A 7,776-nucleotide genomic window follows, 5' to 3' on the forward strand; every position below is an offset into this window, starting at 1 on the left:
GTTCGTATGGTGTTTTAGGACTTGTTGATATCTTTGGTTGAGGTCCCGGGGGCTTCGGGTTGATTTCGGGTGGTTAACGGACTAGGATTGGACTTGTGAGGATTGCTTAAGGTAGGCATCATCTGGTGTAATCGCACCTGCGGTGTCCGCATCGCAGAAGCGAGCTAAGGAGCGCAGAAGCGGGATTTGAGAAACTGGCCAGGAATCGCAGGTGCGAGGGAAATACCGCATCTGCGAGCCTGCATATGCGCTTGATGTTTCGCAGAAGCGGAGAGTGAGCTAGATGAGGGAGTCCGTAGAAGCGGACAATGTCCACAGTGGACAATGTTCGCAGGTGCGGCCTTTTGATCGCAGAAGCGGACCCAAGTGTTTTAAGTCAAGTCCGCACCTGCGATGGAAATTTCGCAGGTACGACTGTGGGTCCACATGTGCGAGATCACTGGGCAGAATATGGGAAATTACGAGGGTTTGATCTCATTTTCACTTTGGGACTTTGAGGGCTCGGATTGAGGCGATAATTTGAGAGATTTTCAGAGGAAACTATTGGGTAATGATTCTTAACTCGTTTTTGGTTACATTCCACTAATCTATCGTTAATTTCATCATTTAATTAAGGATTTGGGTTGAGCAAATTGGGGAAAAAGCTGGAAAGTTCTTCAACCGAATTTTTTGGGTTTTGATTGAGATTTTGGTATAGGATTTGAGTAATTTTGGTACGAGTGAACTCGTGGTCGAATGGTTGTTCGTATTTTGTGACTTTTACCCGATTCCGAGACGGGGGCCCGGGTCGACTTTTTGGGGCGATTTTCTAATTTCTTGTAAAGTTTTGATTTCATTAATTGGACTAGTTTCTTATAGTTATATTTACGGTATGTTATTGCTTTTAGCTAGATTTGGGCCATTAGGAGTCGGAAAGTCGTGAAAAGGCATTCTTACTGATTGATTGAGCTTGGTTCGAGGTAAGTGGCTTGCCTAACCTTGTGTGGGGGGAAATCCCCTTAGGATTTGGTACTGTTGTGATACTTCTGTGATATGTGAGTGTCGTGCACGCGAGGTGACGAGTGCGTACACGGGCTAATTGTTATAAAACTCTATTTTTTTACTGAGCAGTAACCGGCTACATCTTAATTGAGTTATACTAGCATGTGTAGTTATCCTATTTAGCCTAATATCGCATGTCTACGTGTCTTAATTGCTTATTTGAAACTTATTTAGCATGTTTAGTTGATTTCCTACTTTTCTTTGACTTGTATTTAGTCTTAAACTATAGGATTTCTTGCTGTAATTGTTGCTGTCCATCGATTTCGAGCTGTGTGTTTACTTTTGGGACTACAAGACGGTACCTCGGGAGATCCCATGTCGCATATTTACTTTTGGGACTACGAGGCAGTACCTCGGGAGATCCCCATGCATACTTACTTTTGGGACTACGAGGCGGTACCTCGGGAGATCCCCTATTGAGCATTTACTTTTGGGGCTGCGAGACGGTATCTCGGGAGTGCCCCTGTTGTTTATCCCTATGTGCTGTGCTGTTATCTTTATGTAGTTTCTCCTCATTAAATTTCCAGTCTCTTATTACATTGCTATATCTTCTGCCTTAAATTATTATATACCAGTAGGGCCCTAACCTGACATCGTCACTAATCTACCGAGGTTAGGCTTGACACTTACTGGGTACCGTTATGGTGTACTCATGCTAGTCTTATGTGCATGTTTTGTGTGTAAACCTATGTACCTCCTGCCAGCCCCACTATTAGCTGAATGTACTTGTTGCTGCTATGGAGACTTCAAGGTATATCTGTTAGCGTCCGCATACCTCAGAGTCCCCATTTTATTCCCTCCTATGTTGTTTTCTTTTCTGTATTTTCCTTAGACTCAGATGTATAGAGACACCTAGCTTTCTCTTAGAGCTTGTGACTTGTGACTACTGGGTCTTTGGGAATTGTTTATACTCGAGTATCGGTTTACTTGTACATGCCGAGCGGAATTTTTCAGTTATATAGCTATCTGTTGAAGTTTAGTGGTTGATTCAGCTTTTATTTCAATTATTCCGCAATTGTTAGGCTTACCTAGTCATAAAGTCTAGGTGCCGTCACGACATCTTATGGAGGGAGATTTAGGTCGTGACATTTTTAATTGCTGGTTTTTGGCTACAACAGTGTGTATCGCGAGAAATTTCTGATGCACAGGGCTGACTTTGAAGCTTATATCTCGCAATCTGTAAAGAATTCAGATGATCCAAAATAAAAGTTGTATCCCTTTGATCTAGTTTCCAGAAAGGTAAACCATTCATCATTTGGACATTTGTACAGAAAGTTATGATCGGTTTACTGAAGACTAGTACTGCAGTCGTTTTGCCTGGTAGTGCGCATCGCAAGAAATTTTTGTTGCATAGGGCTAACTTTGGAAGTTTATATCTCGCAATCTATAAGGAATTTGGAGATACATAAAACATCAAAATTGTAGCTCTTTGATTCTAATTTCCAGAAAGGTTTACCATTCATCATTTGGACTTTTGTACAGAACGATATGAGTGATTTACTGAAGGCTAGTTCTGCCTTTTGTTTTGGCTGGAAATAATGAGACAAGTCGCATTTCATAGATGTGACTTGCCTGAAAAGAAGCTTATATTCGGGAGTTTGCTATTTTTATTCATTCTTGACGATTTTAGAGCTCGTGAGAAGCGATTTTCAGCTGGGGTAAGAATTTCTAACTCAATTTTGGTTAAATTACCTGAATCCATTGTTGTTTTTAACATTTAATTGGTGTTTTAAATTGGAAAAATAATGAAAACCATTAAGGATAAGATTGAGGACTTGAGGGTCGAGTTGTTATCAGAATTTTGCAATTTTGGTATGGTTGAACTCGTATCGGAATGGGTATTCGGATTTCGTAAAAATTCTGTCGGGTTTAGATAGGCAAGCCCCGTGTTGACTTTCGGGTTGACTTTTTAATGTGAAATTTTAAGTCGACGTTATATTATCTGGAATCGTTTTCGATAAATTTTAATGGAGTTATATAATTTATTTGGCTAGATTTTAACCGTCCGGAGATCATTTCACACAAGAAGGCTATTTGAGAATATCAGCCTAACTCCGTAAAGGTAAGTATCTTGCCTAACCTTGAGTGGAGGATTAGCCCTTAGGCATTGAGTCTTATATGGAAATTGTGTAATTGAAAGCCGTGTACGCGAGGTGACAAGTACGTACTCGAGTTTATATGTGCAAATTTTATTATTTTAAAGTCTTAGGCATTTCTATGTATCAAATTGGATAATTGTTGGCATTTATTAAATCATCTATTTGCCATACCTCAAATCCTTTTGTCTTCTAAACTTCTGTCTTCTATTCTCTCACATGTGGTGAGGACACATACAGGCGGATCAGATGACTAGGAACTCGCGCCCCCTACTAGAGCCATGAGAGGCCAGGGCCAGGGTAGAGGCCGAGGACATCCACATGGTGCAGCCAGAGCACCCACACGAGCTACTACAGAGGAGCCACCAGTAGCTCCAGTTGGAGCGCATGCACTTTAGACGCCTGTTACTTCACCAGCTCTTCAAGTCGACCCGGTTCCAGATATCATAACGATACAGCCAGTAGCTCCAGTTCAGCCCGAGGTTAGGGCAGCTGTTTCTGAGGCAGAGCAGCTTAGGCTTGAGAGGTACAAGAAGTACCTATCTCCTACTTTTAGTGGCTTGGCGTCAGAGGATGCCCAGGGTTTTCTTGAGAAGTGTCACCGTATCCTCCGTACCATGGGTGTAGCGGAGTCGAGTGGGATTTCTTTCACTACGTTCCAGCTTAGAAGAGCGGCCTATCAGTGGTGGCTTGCTCACGAGTTGGGTAGTCTGGTTGAGGCAGCTTCACTCACATGGACTCAGTTCTCGGATATGTTCTTGAGGGAGTATGTTCCCTAGAGTCTCAGAGATGCATGGCGTGTAGAGTTTGAACAGTTGCGCCAGGGTTCTATGACTGTGTCAGTGTATGCGGTTCACTTCAGCGATTTGGCTAGACATGCACCAACCTTGGTTTCTACAGTTCGAGAGAGGGTTCGCCGATTTATCGAGGGGCTCGACCCTAGTATCAGACTTAGCATGCCCCGAGAGTTGCAAATGGATATTTCTTACCAGTAGGTTGTAGGAATTGCTAGGAGATTAGAGGGCATGCTAACTCGGGAGAGATAGGAGAGAAAGGCCAAGAGGTCTCGAGAGTCTGGAACTTATAGTGGTACTCGTGCCCCAGCGGCAGCTCGTCATAGTAGGGGCTATGTGAGTCGCCCTGTTCATTCAGCACTTCCAGCCGCTAGTGGTATTTCTACCACTCTTAGGAGCCAGGAGCCTTATTATGCACTGCTAGTGTCTAGTACACTTTCTGCACGGGGTGCTTTCAGCTGTCAGTCCAGCCGACTTGGCCAGAGTCAGTCACACCAGCCACGCCCTCCGAGAGCTTGTTTTGAGTGTGGCGACACTCTCTTTATGGTAAGGGATTGCCCCAGACTTAGGAAGGGTACACCTACACAAACTACTCAAGCACCGCGTGCTCCACCGGGTCCCCAAGATATGATTACAGCACCGGCTACCACTCCACCTACTCAGCCAACTCGAGGTGAAAGTCAGGCAGGTAGAGGTCTTCCTAGAGGGTAATGTCAGGCCAGATACTATGCCCTTCCTGCTCGTACAGAGGCAGTTGCATCCGACTCTGTCATTACAAGTATTTTTCCGGTCTGTCATAGAGAAGTGTGAGTCTTATTTGATCCAGCTCCACTTATTCCTATGTGTCATCTTATTTTTCTCCATATTTGGGCGTATCAGTTGATTCTTTGAGTTCTCCTATTTATGTATCTACACATGTGGGTAATTTCATTGTTGTTGACCGTGTGTGTCGGTCGTGTTTGATTGTTCTTAGTGGTTTTGAGACCAGAGCTGATTTGTTATTACTCGGTATGGTAGACTTTGATATTATTTTGGGCATGGGCTGGCTGTCGCCCCATTATGTTATTCTTGATTGTCACGCCAAGACCGTGACACTGGCTATGCCAGGATTACCACGGTTAGAGTGGAGAGGTACCTTAGATCATACTCCCAGCAGAGTTATTTCATTTCTTAAAGCTCAACGAATGGTTGAGAAGGGGTGTGACGCATATCTAGCTTATGTGAGAGATGTCAATGTTGATACCCCTACGGTTGAGTCCGTTCCAGTAGTGAGGGATTATCCCGATGTATTTCTAGCTAATCTTCCGGGCATGCCATCCGACAGGGATATCGACTTTGGTATTGATTTGTTGCCGGGCACTCAGCACATCTCTATTCCTCTATATCGTATGGCTCCTTCTGAGTTGTAGGAGTTGAAGGAGCAGTTACAGGAGTTGCTTGATAAGGGCTTCATTCGGCCCAGTGTGTCATCTTGGGGTGCTTCGGTCTTGTTTGTGAAGAAGAAGGATGGTTTTATGCGTATGTGCATTGATTATGTGGGTAATAATAATACACTCAGTAATTTAATGTTCTCAGTAAGATTCTTGGCACGTTCGAGGACCATCGTTGGTTTAAGAGGGGGAGAATGTTGTTAGGCCCCGTAAAATATTTCCTAAAAATCAAGATTTCCGTGATGCCGAAGTAGGCGTAGAGGTTAATAATAGTAGAAATTCTTTGCGGCGAGTTTACGAGCCGCGATTCGGACTTTTTGGATTGAATAGTGCGCTGGGGAGTTGAAGGAAAATGTTGGGCAGAAGTAGGCATTTTTGCGGTCCGTTTTATGACCGCATAATGGCCGCAGAGTGGAGCAGTCTTCTAGTAAATTTTGATGTCATTTATGCGTCCTATTATGCGACCGCATTACCATTTTGCGGGCCGCACTCGTGTCGCATATCCCTCTTTGGGATTTTTCGGAGGGAGGTTTTGTGGTGCACTATGCGACCGCAGAACCGTTTTGCGGTGTATTATGCGTTTGGAGAACAGGTCTGCGGGCTGTATAGTGACCGCAGACCTGGTCAGTTCCTCTCCAGTTTTGGCACCCAATTTCGCGGTCATTTCGCGAACCACATAATCATTATGCTGTCGCATATGCGACCGCAGAACCTGTTCTGGAGCTTTATTTTTGGGTTTTTAAAACCCGACCCTACTTCGTTAAAATAGATGTAAGGGGCCATTTTGAGCAAAATCTTATACTCTAGAGTGAGAGTGAGAGAGTCCTAGAGAGAGAAAGTGATCTTCATCAAATTGCTCTTCAATTCTCACTTAAAACCTTGAATATTATCAAGAGAGGCACATAGGTCTTCTTCCTAAGAGGTAAGATTCTATCCCGCGCAAATTTACCTCCAAACGGCTCGAAACTAGCCAAAAGCAACTTAAAAACATCAATTAATGCCAAAGGAAACCAACCCGAACTATAAATGTCGAATCTTTAATCAAATACTCAAAGTCAACCAAAAAGTCAAAATCGGGCTCGCACCTCGGAACCCGACAAAACTCTCAAAAAATCAGACAACCCATTCAATTACGAGTCCAACCATACTAATTTTACTCAAATCCAACTCTGAATCGATGTTCAAAATTCGATAATTCACTTTAGGAAAATTTAGACAAAACCCCCCAATTTCTCTTTCAAAATCACCAATTAAATACCAAAACTCAAAGATGTAATCATGAAATATAATCAAAATCGAGTCAAAAATACTTACCCCAATCCATGTGGTGAAAATCGCCTCCAAAATCGCTCAAATCCAAAGTCCCCAACTCAAAATATGACAAAATGAACAAACCCTCGAATTTATAAGCTTCTGCCTAGACATTCCACTTTTGCGGACCACCTGCCACTTCTATGGCGTCGCTTTTGCGACAAAACTCTGCTTTTGCAAATATTCATTCAAATCCGACCTCTCGCACCTGCGGAAATATTTCCGCTTCTGCGACATCGCAGGTGTGAGCCTTGATCCGCTCCTGCACCCCAATTCACCGCTTCTGCGCTTCCGTAGATGCGGCCCAGCTCCCCGCACCTGCGACTTCTCGACAACAGGACACCTTCGCTTCTGCGATATTATGTCCGCATCTGCGTCCAAACTTCCGCATATGCGGAAACACCAGCACCAGGCCTTCTTCAGCAATGCAACATGAGACGAAAATGATCCGAACCATGTCCATAACTCACCCTAGCCCCTCGGGACCCCGTCCGAACATACCAACAAGTCCCATAACATAACACGGACCTACTTAAGGCTTCAAATCACGCATAACAACATCAAAACCACGAATCGCACCTCAAGTCAAATTTAATGAACTTTTAAAAACTTTCAACTTCCAAAACTCGTGCCAAATTATATAAAATCAACTCAGAATGACCTCAAATTTTGCACACAAGTTCTAATAACATAACAAACCTATTCCAACTCCCGGAACAACAATTCGAACTCAATATCATCAAAGTCAACTCTCGGTTAAACTTATGAACATTCCAAACCTTCAAATTTCCAACTTTCGCCAAATCGTGCCGAAACCTTCTAAAAACATCTAGATGCAAATTCGGGCATACGCCCAAGTCCAAAATCACCATCCGAACCCAACGGGACCATCAAAACTCCGATCCGAGGTCAAATATACAAAAGTCAAACTCGGTCAACTCTCCTAACTTAAAGCTTCTAAAATGATAATCATTCTTCCAAATCAATCTCGAATCACCGGAAAACCAGAATTGACGATTCACACAAGTCATAATACATCATATGAAGTAACTCAAGACTTTAAATAGCTGAACGGAATGCAAATGCTCAAAACGACCGGTTGAG

This window comes from Nicotiana tabacum, chromosome 15, assembly GCF_000715075.1.
Source record: "Nicotiana tabacum cultivar K326 chromosome 15, ASM71507v2, whole genome shotgun sequence".
NCBI classification, from domain to species: domain Eukaryota; kingdom Viridiplantae; phylum Streptophyta; class Magnoliopsida; order Solanales; family Solanaceae; genus Nicotiana; species Nicotiana tabacum.